The 19,835-nt window shown below is 54.2% G+C and overlaps 1 protein-coding gene and 1 pseudogene across 1 annotated transcript in view; one reads left to right on the top strand and one right to left on the bottom strand.

Annotated features, from left to right (window-relative positions):
- LOC127474822 (zinc finger protein 11-like) overlaps positions 1-19,835 on the top strand; it is a 705,018-nt gene that overhangs the window by 666,054 nt on the left and 19,129 nt on the right. The window lies entirely within an intron of this gene.
- LOC127474826 (zinc finger protein 850-like) overlaps positions 1-19,835 on the bottom strand; it is a 172,478-nt pseudogene that overhangs the window by 142,914 nt on the left and 9,729 nt on the right.

Here is a 19,835-nt window from a genome sequence, read left to right as displayed (position 1 = left end):
CCCTATGACATCACAGTTCCCTGATGATGTCAAATCCTTCCTATGACATCACATCCAATGACATCCTGATCCATCCCAAGGTTGGGGGTTTGTGTGAGACAGGCAGAACAACAAATGCCTGCACAGCCCAGAGCAGTCAGTGTGGGGCTGTGCTTGCTGCTGCAGAGACCCCCAGGGAACAAACACAGGCAGGAGTTTTGGGGGGGGGGGGGTGTCCCTAAGGAGGACATTTGCCTTATTATTGCTTATTATTTGTAATATCTTACAGATCTCTCATACAACACCTAAGGATGGATTCTATAGAATATGTGCCATAGATATTTGGGTTGGGTCTGGATGTGCTTATGTTCAGTTCCCCACAGCAGCGCTCCCAGGGCTGGGCTTGGCATTGGCAGCTGGAAGGGGGTTGAGAACACCCCAGTGTTTTGGCCACTGCTGAGCACAGCACCAACACTGGGACATTCCTTCCTTAGCTGAGGGCAAGAGCCTGGCAGGGGACCCAAGTAGGCCAGCTGAGCCCAACTGACCCAAGGGACATTGCAGCCCATGGGAGGGCAGTTCAGCTCTAAAAGCTGAGGCCCGGAGCAGGAGGGGGGCATTCATTGTCTGATGGCTGCCTGCTGAGGAACCGTCCCGCGGACCCAAGCCCTGCTCCTGGGGAGTGGCCGACCATGGCTGCTCATGGGAAGCAGAGAACAAACCCTGTTAACTTTTGCTTTAAATAAACTGTCTTATCCCAACCCACCAGTTGTTTTTTTTCCGACCTTACTCCCTCCCCTGTCCCACTGGGAAGGGGAGTGATAGAGCAACTGGGTGGGCACCTGGTGTCCAGCCAAAGTCAACCCACCACACACCTGAACACTTCCAGAGACTCCACCACCTCCCTGGGCTACTTGTTCCAATGCCTGAACACTCTCTCAGGGGAAAAAGGGTTTTTGAATATCTAATCTAAGCCTCACCTGATGCACCTTAAGGCCGTTTCCTCTCTTCCTGTCACTAAAGGCTTTGCAGAAGAGACCAACCCCCACACCCACTAAAACCTCCTTTCAGGTCATTGCAGAGAGCAATGAGGTCCCTCCTGAGCCTCCCCTTCTCCACACTCAACAAGTCCAGTTCCCTCAGCCGTCCCTCAGCAGACATGTTTTCCAGAGCCTTCCCCTGTTCCCTTCTCTGGACACGCTCCAGCCCCTCAAGGGCCTTTTGGCACTGAGGGGCCAGAACTGGACACAGCACTCCAGGTGGGGCCTCCCCAGTGCCCAGCACAGAGGGGCAATCAGTTCTCTGCTCCTGCTGGCCACACTCTTCTCCACAAAGGCCACGATGCCCTTGGCCTTCTTGCCCCCCTGGGCACACTCTGCCTCATATCCAGCCCCTGTCAAGCAGCACCCCCAAGTCCCTTCCTGCTGAGCAGCTCTCCAGCCCCTCTGCCCCCAGCCTGTAGCGTTCCAGGGGGTTGTTGGGACCCAAAGGCAGGCCCTGACACTTGACCTTATTGATCCAGCCTGTCCAGATCCCTCTGCAGAGCCTTCCTGCCCTCCAGCACATCCACACTCACACCCAACCTGGTGTTATCCACGACTTTCCTGAGGGGGCACTCGATCCCCTGGCCCAGGTCACCCAGAATGATGTTAAACAGGAGCAGCCCCAACCCTGAACCCTTGGGAACCCCACTAGTGACCGGCCCCACCTGGATTTCCTTCCATTCCCCACCACTCCCTGGGCCATCAGACACTTTGTCACCCAGCAAACAGTTCCCCAGGGCAAGCCATGAGCAGCCAGTTTGTGCAGGAGATGCTGGGGGAGATGGTGCCAAAGGCTTTCTGGAATTCCAGAGAGACACATCCCCAGCCTTTCCCTCAGCTGCTGAGCGGGTCCTTTGTCAGAGAAGGAGATGAGGTTGGTCAGGCAGGACCTGCCTTTCCCAACCCCACACTGGCTGGGCCTGATCCCCTGGTTGTCCTGCCCCTGCCATGGGATGGCACTGAGGAGGATCTGCTGCATGGACTTCCCTGGTCCTGAGGTCAATGGGACGGGCCAGGAGTTGCCCAGATGCTCCTTTTGGCCCTTCCTGTGCTTGGGCATCCCTTTTGCTTGTTGCCAGTCAGCTGGGACTTGTGCAGTTGTGCAGCACTGCTGGGGAATGAGTGAGAGTGGCTTGGCCAGCTCTTTCTCCAGCTCCCTCAGGACTCTTGGGTGCATCCCATGTGGGCCCAGGCACTTGGGGGGTCTCATTGGCAGAGCAGGTCACTGACCATTTCCTCCTGCATTGTGGGGGCTTCACTCAGCTCCCCATCACCAGCTTCCAGCCAAAGCCTGCCTGCCAGGTGTCCAAGGGGTCAGTTCTGCTGCCCCCTCCTTCCTTCCCCCACAATGGAAAACTCCCTCATTTTGGGTCCCTGTGCCCCAGACGACTCCAACCACCACCTCACCCACCAGTCCCACAAACATGGAATGCTTGGGCTTGGGAGGGGCCTTCAAGAGCATCCCAACACCCTCAGAGGAAAGATTTCCTTCCTACTATTTCCTCCAACCCTTCCCTCTACCTGTGTGAAGCCACTGCCCCTTGTCCTGTCACTCCAGGCCCTTGTCCAAAGTCTCTCTCCATCTTTCTTGTTGGCTCCCTTCAGGCACTGGAAGGCCACAATTAGGTCATCCCAAAGCCTTCTCTTCTCCAGCCTCAACAATCCCAATTGTCTCAGCCTTTCCTCACAGCAGAGCTGCTCCATCCCTCTGATACTCTTGCTGCTCCCCTCTGGACTCGCTCCAGCAGGTCCATGTCCTTCCTGTGCTGGAGCCCAGAGCTGGAGGCAGCTCTGCAGGGCTGACAACATTACAACCCTGTGTGTTCCAGCAAGGACACTGTGGAACCTCCTGGAGTAAAGGGGACATTGTGACACTGCAGGGCCTTCTGGAGCCAAAGGAACCCTGGGACACTGTGGAATCTCATGGAATCAAGGGAGCACTGTCACCCTGGAAAAAACTCCTGGAATTCAGGGCCCATTGTGACACTGCAGCTCCCCATGGAACAAAAGGAACCCTGGGACGCTGCAGAAACTCATGGAACCAAGGGCCATTGGGACATTGAGGGGGCTGATGGAATCAGGAGGCCATTGGGACAATCCAGGGCCTCATGAAATCAAAGGAATTCTGGGACACTGTTCAATCTCCTGGAACCAAGGGTTCCTGCTGACATGCGTGTCCTCCTGGAACCAAGGGAGCCCTGAGATATTTCTGAACCTCCCAGAATCCAGGGGCCATTGGGACCCTGCAGAACCTCCTGCATTCAAGTGCTCCTTGTGAAACTGCAGGCTCTCCTGGAACCCAAGGATTCCTGGAACACTGCAGAGCTCACGGAACCAAGGGGCCACTGTCCCACTGCAGCTCTTTCTGAAGTACAAGGGACCCTGGGACAGTGGGAAATCTCCGAGAATCCAAAGGGCATTAGGGGACTGCAGGGCCTCATGGAACTAAAGGAACCTTTGGAGACTGTGGAAGCTCATGGAATCCAGGGGCCATTGGGGCATGTGGGGCCTCCTGGAAGCAAAGGAACCCCGAGAATTTATGTGGGAACAAGTTAAGGCAGCAACAGCTGCATTCAGTTAATTCGAATCCAAAAGGAGTGTTTTGGCCTTGACTGGTGTTTCCCATCCAGAGAGTGCTGTTTGCCAAAGGGGAAACCACTTGGAACGCTCTGCATGGCAGCCTGTGTTTTTCTCTGGTGGCTGAACACAGTCAGCACATGAGGGGAGGGGAATGTGTGGGATCAGGGCACTGCTTTGGGGCCATGCTGGGAATTCCAGTGGACTAAAAGACAAAGCCCAGGTGCTGTTTCCAAAGGAACCCCAATTAAAGGGGGACACCGGAAAGACGGGCGGACAAGTCCCACAATGGAACTCTGTGTGTGCAGCCTCATTTTCTCCTACAGTGCCCACAGGAGAGAGGGTAAACAGTGGGGGTTGGGACCCCAAAACTGTTCAGGGGGGAAATGGGGGATTGAGGGGACAATGGGAATATGGAAGGAACAGGGAGAAGGGTGGAAAAGGGGGGGTGGTCTGGTGGTTCGGATGGTCTCATTGGGGTCTTTGGGCACAGAGGGGTTGGGAAAGGGGGGTGGCCCCCCTGAGCTCCCAACTTCCTGTGGGGTGCTGGATCCAATCTCAGCCTTGGATTATGCCAACACTTTCAGTTTAGAGGAATTACAGAGGTGTAACTGAATCATTTTTGTCCTCCAGGTTAAACGATGGCAAACCAGATCTATTGAGAGAAATTAATTTATTTAGGGTTCCAAATGATCAGACAAAAGATCTTCATCAGAATTATTTACTGCACAACAGAAACACTAAAACTACCAGGAGAACAGCATAAGATAGGACAGTGCTCTACATTAAAGCAATTGTTGAAGCAATTCTACCCAAGCTGGCACAAAACCTGTAATTCCTAATTACGGTTGGATGGAACTCCCCCAGACCAACATTAATGGAGAGAGATCTCTGCTCTCAACCTCCAGCAGTGACCTTGGGGGGTCCCCAGCCAAGGTAGGAATCTCCACACACCTCCCAAGAAGGGTTCTGTGAGAAGAAGCTGCCCCTGGGAAAGGGGACTGGCCCTCTGTGGTAAAAGGGATGGACTGACAGTCACTGGACTCCAGGGGTTGCCTCCCCATCAGGGGCTTCATTCGGGGTGGAAGCAGCGGCCGAAGCTCTTCCCGCAGTCGGGGCACTGGTAGAGCTTCCCCTACTGGTGGGTCCGTTGGTGTCTGGTAAAGTTAGAGCTGTGGGTGAAGCTCTTCCCACACTCCCCACACTTGTAGGGCCTCTCCCCGGTGTGGATGCGCCGGTGGGTGATGAGGTGGGAGTTCTGGTTGAAGCCCTTCCCACAGTTGGTGCAGCGGAAGGGCCTCTCATCCGTGTGGGTCCGCTCATGCAGGAGGAGAGCTGAGCTGGTCTGAAACCTCTTCCCACATTCCAAGCACTTGTAGGGCCGTTCCCCGGTGTGGATGAGCTGGTGGGTGCGGAGGTTGGAGCTGCTCCTGAAGCTCTTCCCACATTCCCCACAATTGTAAGGCCGTTCCCCAGTGTGGATGCGACGGTGTTGGATCAGGTGGGAGTTCCTGTTGAAGCTCTTGAGACACTCCCCACACGTGTAGGGCCGTTCCCCAGTGTGGATGTGCTGGTGACGGAGCAGGTGGGTACTCTTCCTGAAGCTCTTCCCACATTCCAAGCACCTGAAGGGCTTCTCCCTGCTGGGAGGCTGCTCAGGGACCACCAGGTCAGAGCTCCCCCTCAAGCTCCGGCCGCCTTCCTGGCACAGGCTGGCTCTTTCCTCCTCAGAGCACCCTGGGCTGGCTTTGGAGCCCCTCCTGCGGGGGGATCTCCGGCCCTTTTCCTCCCCACTGCCTTCCTGCACCGGGGAGCCCTTCAAAACGGCCTCTCCCACCAGGGTCTCACGGGGAGATTCGTCCTCCGGGCTCTCCGTCCTCAGCTCGGGGCCTGGGGCAGGAAGCAAGAAGGACAGGCAGGGGATTTGCCTTTGGCCCACAGGGAAGGCCAAGGACATCCCCCCAACTCCGGCCCCGGCAGGACGGCGGCGCCAGCGGGGTTGTCCTGCAGCCGGGGCCATGCTGGGCTGACAGAGCCAGCACAACACCCGCCCAAAGGGACACTGACTTCCTCCTCACCTGCCTGGGGGGCCCAAGGCATCTTCCTCTTCCTCGCAGCCTCCTCCTCCATCCGACCAAGCTTTGGGAAGGACAAATCCTGATGGGGGGGAAAACAAGGGCTGAGCGTGTGGGTTTGGGAGTTCCTCCTGCCCAAGTCCATCTCTAGAACTCACTGGACATCCTGTGACCATAAAAACCTCCAAAACACCAAGGATCAACCCAGAAAAGCACAAACCACCGAGACACAGGCAAAAAAATCCCTCAGAAACAGTAAGAAGATCCTCATCCCCCCAAACCTCACAAAGCTGAAATTCAGATGAAAAATACTCCAAAATATGAAGATTAGCCCCCTCTCCCTCCCTGTAGCCCCCCTTTCCCACCCCTTTCCCACCCACCCCCCAAAGCCTGGCGCCCCCCAGCTCCCTTTGGGGGTGATCCACCGCCCCTCACGCTCCCTTTGGGGGTCCCACCCGCTCTTTTCCCTTCTCTCGCCCCTTTCCCATCGTGGCCGCTCCGCTCACGCGACAGCGGCAGGAAGGGCAGGGACAGGGGCAGAGCAGCAACAGCAACAGCAGGAGAACAATCACCCCCCATCCCATGGGTGCCCAGGAAGGTGGAACCTGTCCCAAATACCCTGGGGGAGCGTGGAGGTTCGGGACATACTCGGGCTGCCAGCACAGATTTCCCTGCAAAGTCTGCAGTGAGTCAAGCTCTGCAGAGGAGATTGTGCCCCATGGATGGGATTGCAGAGACTCCCTCGGGTCCCCAGCATCAATCAGCAACCAGCAATAGACACAAAAGGGCCCCCTGAAGATTTCAGGGGGAGTGTCCTGTAGGGAGGGGACAGTGTCACCCCACCAGGGCAGGGTTGGCAAGTGGGAGGCTGCTCCAGGGGTCTGCAAGAGGCCTCGTGCCCTGCTCAGCCCCAGCACTGGCTGGTCCCAACACCGCCTGCTGAAGACCCAGCCCTGGGCAATTCCTGGCAGAACAGCCCCACCCCCACCTGGCTCCAACCTCCTGGCAGGGACTTGCAGACAGTCAGGAGGTCTCCCCTGAGCCTCCTCTTCTCCAGCCTCAACACCCCCAGCTCCCTCAGCCTCTCCTCACACCACTTGTGCTCCACTCCCTTCCCCAGCCTCGCTGCTCTTCTCTGGATGCTCTGACCCCAAAATTGCTCCCCCTCCCATAGAAAGGCCAAGGGCATCTGGGGACAGTTGGGGGGCTTTGTGGGGCACTGGGTGATTACTGGGGGATACTGGGACACACTGGGGGGAACCAGAGGGCATTGGGAGGACTGGGGGGTTACTGAGGGACACTGGGAGGGCACTGGGAGGGACTGGGGGGGAACTGGGGCACACTGGAGGGCACTGCGGAGTTACTGGGGGATTACCAAGACACACGGGGGGACACTGGCAGGTTACTGGGCCATACTGGGGGTTACTGGGTGCTCACTGCAGGATCACTGGGCCATACTGGGGGGCAGTGGGAGGTCACTGGGACACACTGGATGGTCACTTAGGGGGTTACTGGGCCATACTGAGGGTCACTGGGAGGTCACTGGGATATACTGGGGGCACTGGGATCCCCTTACCCGGCTGTGGTACATCTTCCCCTCCGGATTTTGGGGGGCATCCCTAGGACCCCTCCCCTGGGGGCTGGGGGACACCTTGAACCCCACTGCTGGGCTTTATGGGACCCCCTAAAATCCCCACAAAACCCCTGAAATCCCCCCGTCGACCCATCGAAACCTCCTCAAGGACCCCTCATCCCTCCCCAGCGCCCTCTAAACCCTCTCAGTTACCCACAAAACCCACCTGAGACTCCCCAAGCCCATTCAGGGACCCCCAATCCCCCCCACGGGCCCTCCAAACCGTCTGGGACACCTTAAACCCCCCAGAGACCCCAAAACTGCCTCGAAGGTCCCCGCAAACGCCCCCCAGGACCCCTAAACCTCCTCAGAGACCCCCAAAGCCCACCTGGGACACCTCAAATCTTCTCAGAAAACAAAACTCCCATCAGAGCCTCCCAAAACCCTCCAGGGACCTTCAACCTCCCCCCCGAGTCCTTTCAAGGACCCCTCAAAACGTCCCCGGGAACCCCCGAACCCCCCCGCTAAGCCCTCCCGAACCCTCCAGGCTTTCCACCCACAGCCGCGCTCCCCGCAGCCCCCGAGGGGATCCCCAGACCCCGCTCTCGCCGCCCCCCCGCCAACTCACCCAGCGAAGTGCAGCGGCCGCAGGTGAGTCCTCCTCACTCCCGACCACGAGGCCAAAATGGCGCTCGCTCCGCGCGCCCTCCGCCTTTACAGACCCGCCCCGCAGCCAATCAGCGCGCGGCCACGGCCCCTGCCCGCCCCCCGCCTGCGCGGGGCATTGTGGGAGTTGTAGTCCCTGCGGCGGGGGAGGATCGGGCGTTTTGGGTTTTAGTTTTTCTGTCTTTTTTATTTTCTCTTTTTCCTTTCTTTCTTTTCTTTCTTTTTTCTTTTTTTCTCTTTTTTATTTGTTCTTTATTTTTTTTCTCATTTTTATCCTGTTTTTTCTTTCTTTTTTTCTCTTTTTTTTCCTCCTTTTTCTCTCTTTTCTCCCTTTTTTTAAATTTTCTTTTTTCTTATTTTTCCCCTTTCCTTTTTTTTTTACATTGTTTTCTATCAGTTGTTTTATTCAAGGACGATTTAAACACATATCAAAACAATCTCCAGGTACATATCCTGCCACAACAGATAATCTGCCATTGTTCCAGGTTTGTGAGGATTCCCAAGATCACAAACACTGAGACACCAAGGGTGGAAGACAAGCAACTTTATCCTGTCCCTCGCCACAGCCTTCAATCCACACCCAGCCCTGGATTTCTGCAAAGCCGCTGGGCAGGAGCAGGAGATGGAGCTGGTGCTCGGCGGGAGGGGCAGCAACAACAAACCCGTGTCTTTGGCACAGGGGAAGGAATTTAGTGCTTGAGGGGTTACATTCCACAGGCTCCCCTGGGGATCAGCTCATGCTCGGACAGTGAGAACAGCAAGAACATTCCTAATAAAAATGCCAGAGGGAAGGGAGCGGAGGGGGAGCAGGGGCAGGAAAAGGAAGCAGAGCGATGGAAGATGGGCTGGGGCGGTCGGGGCTGGGGGAAGGCAGGCTGGACAATGCCTTGTTTGGTCCAGCAGCTGGACCAGCTCCAGGGCAGGTGTCGGGGCAGCCTCTGCCACAGGGACATGGACAAACAGACCCTACAAAAGCTCTCAGAGGGGTTGGGGGCTCTGGGCGAGGCTGCGCTCTCGCCTCAAGCCAGGATACCCCAGGGCAGTGGAACAGCAATTCCTGTCAGCTCCCAGCAAAGATTATTGGGGTTTGCACTGGGGAAATATTGACACTCCAGCTTCTTCTTCTCTTTTTAGAACTTTGAGCTTGCAGTCGGGTAGAAGGGCTGGTGGGGGAGTGGGAAGAGACCCACTGAGGGACACATCTCATCCCTCAGTTAGATGGAGCTAAACCCCTGATCTTGCTTAGGAAGAGCTGCTGATGCTCAGTTGTCTTCTTTCCCTTCTGCTTTAGTGGGATATTACATTTCCCTGCAGTATTAGTGATAGAATGCTATGTCAACTGGAATGTTTTGGTTCTTACAGAAAGCATCAACAGATTTAAAGGAAGGTTTTTTTACATAGGTGAGACCTCCAAAAAAACCAAAAACCCCAAAGGTAATATAAGTGCAGAATAAAGTGAACTTTGGAGTTTTCCTTTTAATTCTTGGGTAGAAAAGCCATCCCAGTTAGGGACAGCAATTTATTGCATTGCTGAAATAAAACCAACTAACAAACAAAGAAATCTGACTTTGTTCTCTTTCGGATTTGTTTTTGATCATAAGAATCCTTCTAGTGAAAAGGGCTAATTTACTCTTTCTAGAGGAATGTTTTAAGTGTGATTATCACAGTTGCTGAAAAGGTCTAAAATAGGACATGGACTTTGAACCTGCTCCTGCGTTTAGGATGTGGTGCTTAACATTCAAGAAACAATAGAACTGCAACTCATTTATTAAGGTATCATCTCAAAGTGTCAACTCTTGCTCTGTAAAGACATGCCACAAGGATTGTAGAAAGCTTACAGTATCCCAGGAGGTACATGTGGTATTTTATCAGTGTAAATATGGATAAGATTTTCAATATTTCTGCTGGGAATACTCCATAACTAAAGTAAGTTTTCCCTTTGGTGCTGCACTAGTTTATGATTTAATTGTTACTGACATTCCACCAGTCACATTATTAGCTTCACCAAATGAAAAGGAAATAATCCTGTATTAATTAAAGAGAGCAACTGAATTCCTTCACTCATCTTATCCTTGGCTGTCTGAGACAGTGATGCACTTCAGCTTCCCTACAGAAACTGCCACTAAAAAAGAGATTGGGGTGATAATGAGATATACAGATTGAAGGGTGTGCCTGAATTATCTTTAGGGAGGAGACATTTTGGTGAGTGACAGGCAATGTGCCTGTGGTTCCCTTTTTCAGTCTGGGTTTTTTCCCTTTCTTTTTGTCAGAGGCTTTGGGAAAGGTGTTTTGTCAAGAGAATAATATTCATTTATAGCCATGTGAACGGTTTCTATGCTATACCAGTGAAGGCAGTCACCTAAATACCCATACCCATGCCCTTGAAAATAAAACAAGGAGAAAACATGGAGTATTTATTTGAGACCAGACAAACTGAATGTAGTTCAGTAACATGGTAAGGCAATTGCTGTTATTGCACAGAGACATTTCTTTCTATGCTGGAACTGAGGGGAGCAGCCAAATCTAAAAGCCTTGCTCTGTGTCTTTGTGAACACACTGTGGGTAAGTTCAAAGGAGCATTCAGAGATTGTGTTGTGTGAGCCTTTTTCCCTGAGATCAAAACAAGGAGTAATTAATGCTAAATCCAGCAGGTGGCTTTCAAGTAATAACTTGGTTCAGTTTGTCCAACTGTGTACAAACAGGTGAGGAAAATCTGGAACTTTAGAAGGGTTAGTTTTTTACCTCATTAGCAGGATATCCAGGGGTGCACCAAGTGCCTGCCAGTGAGGAGCACAAGAGACCAGCAGACAGTGACAATCTTGTTCTAATGTTAATGTCACTGGAGCACAGAGTGAGATCACTTCTGAGTTATGTTTCTTTATTCAGTGGTTGGGAATAAAGAGGAAATCACATATTTGATGACACTTTAGGATTTATTTCACACTCTTAACAAGAAGGTATTTTGCAGCTGGACTTTGAATAAGGTTCCATGGTATATTGCACATTTCTATCTCAAGTTAACAGTCTACTTCCCAAAGAAATTCTCAGCAGCTAACACCCTTTCATCATCTGGCTCTTTCTCTGATGGTTTGAGCTTGTTGCTCCTTTTGGTAAATACCCATTTGACACAGTGCACTGGTCAGCTTCTGCCAAGTGCCACTGAATCTCACTTCTTCCCTTGCCTTGAGGTAGTTGTGCTTTAAGAATCTGGCTGTTCAGATGCCCTGAAATGTCTCTAGTATTTCAGTGGGAAGAAGCTTCAAGATGTGCTGTTTGGCACACATGAGAAATTCCCTGCCCAGAGAGCCATGGAAATGTAGGTGCTGCTCAGTAATGCCCCTTGACTGAGACAGGCACTGCTGACGATGTTTTCCTTCCCCTCTCTGATTCCACTCCCACTGTTTTGTACAGACTCCTTGGGGTCAGATTTTGCACTGTACAGTTTGATAAGTTAGTGCAGATGTGTGTTTGCAGGTATGTTCTTCTGTATTCCCAGATAAAATTCAGTAAACTGATACCTGGCTTGAGCTTTTTTTTTCCCCATAGTGCTATTTTTATTTATTTACAGAACAGTTTAAGAAAATGAAGGTACACTTAGCCCCAGTTTACTTGCTGCTCTAATCTCTTCACCTTTTTTTTCTTTTCCCTTCCCCCAAACTGATGGGTAACTGTGAAACCCAAGTTCAGGAATGGAGTTGGAATTCCTGGCCCCAGTCTGGGGGAGGTGACACTTTCAGTCTCCCCGGGAAAAAGCCAACTGCTTTGTTTATCAACATGCAAAGGGCAGCACTGTGGGAAATAGGGCCTAGAAAAAAACGTAGCTTTGCAGGGAACGGAGCAGCTCATTACAGGGGTGAGCCACAACTCCTAAAACTGCCATTTCAACTCCTGTTTCAACTGCCCTGACAGCTGGCAGCCAATCAAATGCTGCAGTCACAGGTTTTACCTTATAAGGTATGATTATCTGTTGGTGTTGGGTATAAAAGGAGGGCTGCGACTCCAATAAACTTGTCTCAGCTTCACCCCCTGAGTCTGTGCCTCAATACGCCACAAATGGCACCCAATGTTGGGGCATGAAAGAAACTAAGCTGTTTCTCCGGTGGTGTAGCTCAGGTGAACACAAGGAAGGAAAAAGTGCTGAAAGGAAGCGACAAGAGAGCTCTCAATTACCTTACACTGGACGATAAGGGAAGCAGCTGAGAATGAAATGGGAACCCCTTTAACGAAAAAGCATAAGGCAGTCTAGCGAGCCTGTGCTGAAATCCTTAAAAAATATGAGAAAACAGTACAGGAAGAAAATTTAGAATGTCTCCTTTTGTGGGCATCCAAAGCTAATCCCACATTAAACAGTGACTTAGTATATGACTGGAGAGTTTGGGATGATGTCGGTGCCAGACTCTGGGACAGCACCACGCTAGGGGATAAGATAGCAACCTCTTTATTAACAGCATGGAGAACAGTTTATGAAGCTTTGCAAACTCACTCCAGCTCCGCAGACAACCGTGTAGAAACGGCAACTGATTCTGAGCCACCATCACAGCAGGAGCTGAAATTTTGTGTGCAGACCCTGCCCCATGCCCTGCCCCGACCACAATCTCCCGTGTTGCCTTCCACGCCACCAGAGCTGCCTTCATTGCCAGCATCACTGTGGCCACCTAAGGCACAGCCCGCAGCGTGGCCAGAAACAAAGGCCTCCTCCTCCACGCCCCATTCGCGTGGACTTCGCTTCCGTGGTGCCGCTGCCACAGCACCAGTTTCTCAGTCAGATGACTCCAAGGAGGACCCAGAACTCACAGATAAGGAAAAAGATTTAACCTTTCACTCTCCTGACTTGCCTGACAAATGGGTGCGAGTGCGGGGGGAGGCGAGACTCGCAGGGGACACGGCAGTCTTAAAAGCTTTCCCAGTCCTGGTCTTGCCTGACCAGGACCCTCACTGGGAGGGTCTGTCATATGCTCTTATTAAAGATGTAAGGCAAACAGTAACCGACCACGGTTTGGGGGCTTTGTACACCATCCATTTAATAGAATCCATCTGTGATAGCCAAGTGTTCATCCCCCACGATTTCAAAACACTATTTCATCTAATAATGACTGATATGCAGTACACCATGTGAGAAGCCAGACTGAAACAATTAGCAGAAAAACAGGTGATTGCAAATTCAGTTGCAGGAACACGAAACCCTTTGCGGACTGTTACTGTAGGTGTTTTACTGGGGTAGGGTGAGCATTCTTCTCAGGCAGTACCAGCACGAACATGTGCTGCAGGGCTCCAGCGAATAAAGCAACTAGCCCTATGCACTCTTGAAAGTGTTCTGGACACAGGCACACAGAGAATGCCCTTTACCTGTTTCAAACGAGAGGCAAATGAGCCCTTTATGAAGTTTTTAGATTGTCTTAATGATGCTTTGGAAAAACAAGTAGAGAATGATGCTGCACGCCAATGCCTTTTTAAACAGCTTGCTATAGAAAATGCAAACCCCGACTGTCAGAAGGTTTTACGTCCCCTAAAAAATCCTGCAGTGGACAATATGCTAAATACATGCATGAATGTTGGCCCAAGGCAGTATGATTTATCTCTGATAGTTGAAGCATTTGCAGCAATGTCCACAAAAAATCAACAATGTTTTTCTTGTGGCCAGTTGGGTTACTTGCACAGGAATTGCCCAAACGACAGGACAAACAAAAGAAGAGTGGTGCCAGGTGTCTGTCCATGTTGTCACAAAGGGAATCAGTTTGCAAATCAGTGCTGCTCTGAGCTTGATCACTATGGGTTATCGCTTTCCCCACAGGGAAACTCCAAACGGAGCACAGGAAGGGGACGAGCTATGACAATAAATCAAACCCCTGCCTGGACCCCTCGCGAACCTGCCACAGCCTGTACGCAAGCACAGCCGGCAGTGCCAGAGTGGACCTGGCCACCTCCACAGAAGTAACACTGCAGGATACAACAGTTGCCCTGCTGCCGACTGCTACACATGGCCCTCTGGGCCACGGCAAAGCAGCCTTACTAATTGGCAGATCATCTATCACTTTAAAAGGCCTTTTTGTGTTGCCAGGAGTGATAGAGGCAGATTTTGAGGGGGAAATAAAGATAATGTCGTGGACCCCAATGCCATCATGTATTGTACCTGCAGGCAGCCAGATCGTGCAACTAATTTATCTTTTACCCCAAACACCAAATAATGTTCCTGTCGGGCGTGGCCGTGGATGCTTCGGATCCACAGGCGAGCTGCAAATTGACTGGACACAACAACTGACCACAGAACACCCTTTATTGTCTTGTATTCTGCAGGTACGGGGGGAGAGCAAACAAATCCCTCTCATCCCTTGCTTTGAATCTTCCTGCCTACAGGATATGGGGGGGGAAAGCGAAGCCACAGCAAACTAAAATCTCTCCCATCACCACTCAGTTTAGCTCCCTTATTAGCTACTTGTTTGCACCATTGTGGGGAAGGAAATTTTCTGGTTCAGGATATCTGTAACTGCTTCTACCAAAGCCATTGGGGGGGTGAAAGAAGCGACGGGTGGGGCCAGGACCTTTTGGCAAAGCAGGGCTCAACTTCCCAAACAAGGCTGGGGCTGGGGGTGTGCCGAGGGGGAAGTTGTCCTGCAGGCAGCAGGGCAGGACAAGCAGGACTCAGTCTGCTCAGGACACGGCGCATCTGAAGGACACCATGGGTTTGGGCCCATTGTTGCTGCTTTATTAAATCACAGCTGCCTCCAACTGGCTCAGTGGGAACAGAAGAGCAGTGCTCATAGTTTGAATTGAGGTTCTTGGTCAAGATTTGATGGCATCAGGATTCCAGTTCTCCTGCCTATAGGAAGGACAGAGTTTCTTTTTTGTGATAAGATCCATGCCAGGAAAGCTCCCCAGGCAGCCACCAGGCCCCAATATGGCATCAGGGCAGTTGGTAGCAGTCCCCCCAACACCTGCCTCCCAGCCCACGCCAAGCCACCGCCTTACCCACAGCCCCAGAGCCCTGGATGCCACCATGGCTGTCCCTGACACCACCCTGCTCACCAGCTCAGGTGTCTCACACAGCGCCTGGGAGCCTGGGAATGTTGGAAGCTCTTCATGGATGTGGACATCAGTACCTGAAGAGCTTCTGGCCTGAATCAAGGGCTTGGCATTGGTCCTAAAGCTGCCAGGATGCCGATGGTCTGTTCTGCCAGGCAAGGGACGACTTCACTGCTGTCTGTCTTCAAGGGCTGAAGGGCTGTGAGAGAAAAAACAGAGCCGAGCTGAAACTCCAGACATCCCTCCAGCCCATGTTCCCCACTCACCGCTGCAGATCTCATCCAGTTGCTCTGTGCTTCGGTTCCTCAGGTGCCCATTTTCCAGCTCCAGGGGGACAGGGCCAGTCAAACCACAGCAACTTGGCAGAGACGTCTTCAACTGCTTCTGCTTCCTCAGCACCGCTGAGCCCAGGTGGTCTCTGAAGAGGCAGATGGAGAAATCCTGCATGTCGCTGCTCTCCTGGGAGGAAGGAGGAAAGGTGAGCTTTGGAAACAGCAGCCCCCTGCCCACAGTGAAAGGGGATGGGGATGGTGGCTGAGGGAGATGCCCTGGGCTCAGATTCCAGAGCAGGGACAAGTTGCACTGAGCTGCAAGGCCCAGAAGCCACCAGAGCCCAGGGGAGCAGAGCCTGCTGCCAGAGCTGCTGACAGGGCTGGGTGCAGGGCAGCTCTCACTGCCCAGTGCCCATCTCAGGGCTCACACTCCCACATCAGCCTTACCAAGTCAAGGAAGCATGAGAGGTTCTCCACCAGATCCTCAGTGGCTGGGTAGGCCTTTATCTTCTTCAGGTTTGGACTCATCAGGTTTTTAGAGACAATCACAATCTCTGTCCAGGAGTCTTCACTGCCAATCCACAGGAGCTCCATCATGTTTGGCATCAGGAGCTCCAGTTTTCCTGCCTGTATGAAGGACAGTGTTTCTTTTCTGTGATAAGATCCATGCCTGGAAAGTTCCCCAGGCAGCCACCAGGCCCCAACATGGCATCAGGGCACTTGGCAGCAGTCCCCCCAACACCTGCCTCCCAGCCCACACCAAGCCACCGCCTTACCCACAGCCCCAGAGCCCTGGATGCCACCATGGCTGTCCCTGACACCACCCTGCTCACCAGCTCAGGTGTCTCACACAGCGCCTGGGAGCCTGGGAATGTTGGAAGCTCCTCATGGGTGTGGACGTCGGCGCCAGAAGAGCAGTGCTTCTGGCCTGAATCGAGGGCTCGGTGTTGGTCCTAAAGCCGTCAGGATGCTGATGGTCTGTTCTGCCAGGCAAGAGACGACTACATTGCTGTCTGTCTTCAAGGGCTGAAGAGCTGTGAGCAAAAGAAACGGAGCCGAGATGAAGCCCTGTGTCTGCAGAGACCCCCAGACGTCCCCTCCAGCCCCTGTTCCCCACTCACCGCTGCAGATCTCATCCAGTTGCTCTTGGCTTCGGTTCCTCAGGTGTCGCGTGGCCACCCCTAGGCACAAAGCTCCGTCAGCCCCTGCTCCCCAGCGGGCTCCCAGCAGCGCGGCCCCTGGCCCTGCCCTCCTCCCCCTCAGCCGGGATGAGCCCAGGAAGCACCAGGAGCTCAGGGGGGTGGAACTCAGCCCAGTGCCCACCAAGCCCAGCCAGGTGGGCAGGGGTGGCAGAGGGAGGCCCAGGCCCAGCCTGTGGCAGCCGGGGCTCAGGCAGCCCCAGGGTTGGGCCTGGCTGTGGCTGCAGGAGCGGGGACGGGGGCCAGCTTGCCCAGAGAGGGACCCCAGGGGCTGGGGCTCACCGATGAACCTGATGGCCGCCTCTCGCACACTGGCCTCAGGGTCCTTGAGGTAGCTCAGGCCCTGACGCAGGTACTCTTCAGCCCTGCTCCTGTCCTTCCCCACCTGGAGAGAGCACAAGGACACGGGCATGGCACAGAGCCCCCCCGCTGGCTGCAGCAGTCCCTCCTGCCAGCACTCAGTGTTGCCCAGAGCCCTCTCTCCCGCTGGCTGCAGGGAAGGGAGAGGGGCCTGCAGAGGAGCCCCCGGGGCTCTGTTCTTGGAGGGCACACACTGGGCTGCAGCTCCAGCCTCTGGGCTCTGGGCCCACACAGTGGGCTCTGCCTGCAGGGCAAGCCTCACCCAGCCTGCACCCTGGCACTTGGCCTTACCAAGCACTCGCCAATCCTCCACATCTGCTGCTTCTTCACCAGCTCTTTCAGCTCCCTCCACTTGAGCAGCTTTGCTGCGGCAAGGAGCGCTTCCTGGGCGGCCTGCATGGAAGCAGAAGGGGTGAGGTAGCAGCATGGCTGGCAAAGGAGAGCTCTTGGCTTTCTTGCTGGGGAGATTCTGCCCTCAGGAAGTTGGGACATGCCCTCACCAAAGTGTCTAGGGGACGTGTGAGGACAGCCCCGCAGGACAGGGCCTGAGGCTGGAAGCCCTGGCCTTGGACACATGCCAGGGACAGCAGAGAAGCCTGTGGGGATGTGCCTGTTCAGGCTTTGGTGGCCACAGGCTGCTGACGAGCCCTACTGGAGCCCCAGGGCAGCTGTTGGAAATGGCCGTGCCAGCTTCTCCGTCCCTGCTGGCGCTGGCTCTGCAGGGACCTTTCCCACGGCTTGCGCTGGGCCACGGCTGCCCACTGCCAGCAGCCCTTGTCCTGCTGCCTGGGCCCCACAGGGCAGGCCAGCCCACCTCTCTCTGTGCCAGTGCTCAGCCTTCCAATGTGTACCTTGGCCACGCTCGGGGACTGGTCACTTGTGCGAATGAGCAGCGGGACCAGTGCACTCCGCAGAGACGTCTTCAATTGCTTGTTGTTCCTCAGCACTGCTGAGCCCAGGTAGTCTCTGAAGAGGCAGATAAAGGCCTCTCGCATGTCACTGCTCTCCTGGGAGGAAGGAGGAAAGGTGAGCTTTGGAAACAGCAGCCCCCTGCCCACAGTGAAAGGGGATGGGGATGGTGGCTGAGGGAGATGCCCTGGGCTCAGATTGCAGAGCAGGGACAAGTTGCACTGGGCTGCAAGGCCCAGAAGCCACCAGAGCCCAGGGGAGCAGAGCCTGCTGCCAGAGCTGCTGACAGGGTTGGGTGCAGGGCAGCTCTCACTGCCCAGTGCCCATCTCAGGGCTCACACTCCCACATCAGCCTTACCATGTCAAAGAAGCGCGGCAGGTTCTCCACCAAATACTCATCCATGGGGCTGGCCTTTTTCTTCTCCAGGTTTTGATTTATCAGTCTTTTCAGGATCATAATGACCTTTGTCTTGAGGTCTTCTCTGCCAACCCACAGGAGCTCCATCATGTGTGGCACCAGGAACTCCAGTTTTCCTGCCTGTATGAAGGACAGAGTTTCTTTTCTGTGATAAGATCCATGCCTGGAAAGCTCCCCAGGCAGCCACCAGGCCCCAACATGGCATCAGGGCAGTTGGCAGCACTTCCTCTAACACCTGCCTCCCAGCCCACGCCAAGCCACCGCCTTACCCACAGCCCCAGAGCCCTGGATGCCACCATGGCTGTCCCTGACACCACCCTGCTCCCCAGCTCAGGTGTCTCGCACAGCACGACGAGGCCTTCGAGCACCTGGGAGGCTGGGAGGGTTGGAAGCTCCTCATCGATATCAAAGTTGTCATTCTGAAGGTATTCAAAGTCTTTGTCCTTGTCCTCCCACTCAAACTTCACGCTAGTGCCACTGGGCAATGGCTGTAGAAGCAAGCACAGTAGTGAGAGCCTGGCAGAGTCTGCAGGGCTCGTGGCAGGGGATCAAGTCCTTTTCTGGTCACTCACAGCCAAGTCAGAGGTGGAGCTGCTTTCTGAAGAAGAAGCGCTTAGACTGCAGGGCCACCAGTCGACCCAGAGCATGACAGCGAATGGCCATAATATCTTGTCTCCAATCTCGGGCTCTGAGAAGATGCTCTGCCACATTTGCCTGGCCACACTGCAAGGCAGAGCTCTGTGTCAGCAGGGCAGCCTGGAGTGCAGCGTGGCTGGCCCAGCCCAGGTTCCTGGGGCCCTGCCTGGGCAGGCAGCAGGGCACTGAGCTGGTGTTCCCCTCTAGGCTGGGAGCAGCAGGGTGGCTCTGGGCTGGCTGGGCCAGCTTTGTCTGCTGCAGGCCTGGACAACCCAGCAGGGCTGGAAAGCTTGGTGGGATGGAGAACCCCTCTCCTCAGGGCTGTCCTCCATCATTCCTTGGCTCTGGGAGCCAGAGAGTCTCAGGCTCCACCTCCCCACAGCCAACAAACCCTCAGGCTTTTCAGGGCCAGTACCTGTCTCCTTGTGGAGCGATGCTCAGCAGTGTGGCGACTACCTTCCTTGGGAAAAAGTGCGCTAGCAGCAGAAGCAGGGAGTGGAAGCACTCCTGCACAAGTTCACACTTCACACCTGGCAGTCTTTCATACAGGAAGCTCAAAATCTTTGGTACCTGAAGGGGACAGAGGTGAGGAGAGTGCTGCCACGGTAGTGCAGCCTCAGCTGCCCTTTCCATACCACTCTGCTGCCTTCAGATGCCTTCAGGTGCCTGAGACACCTGGGTTTGGCAGGGAGGGATGGAGAGAGGAACAAGGCCTTCTAGGGCTGAAGGGCAGGGCAATCCAGCCACAGGCCACTTACATCCGTCAGGAAGAAGCACGGGTCATCCGTGGCCAGCCACAAAATCTTTTCTGCTATGGTCCTGCACCCTCTGTAAAGGTTCCACCCAAATGGTTCAACCCATGGACGAGTCTCTCCAGGTATCCATTGATAATTCTGTGCATCTTTCTGCTCCAGGGTTTCAAGGACGATGTGCGTCCTCTCCGAGCGCGTGAGGTATCTTTCGAAGGGCTGCGGCAGGAAGGAGGAGAGCAAAGATGTCACCCCAAGGCCCCTGCTGGTGCTGCTCAGCTGGGCAGCGAGAGCAGCCCTGGCCACAGGTGCCCAGCAGTGCTGGCAGCAGTGCCCACAGTCACTGTGTGGGGGAGGAC

This window comes from Manacus candei, unplaced genomic scaffold, assembly GCF_025592945.1.
Source record: "Manacus candei isolate 608988 ecotype Guabito, Panama unplaced genomic scaffold, ASM2559294v1 h1tg000045l, whole genome shotgun sequence".
NCBI classification, from domain to species: Eukaryota; Metazoa; Chordata; class Aves; order Passeriformes; family Pipridae; genus Manacus; species Manacus candei.
Note: the sequence above shows the minus strand (reverse complement) of the source record. Positions and strands in the feature narration are given on the sequence as shown.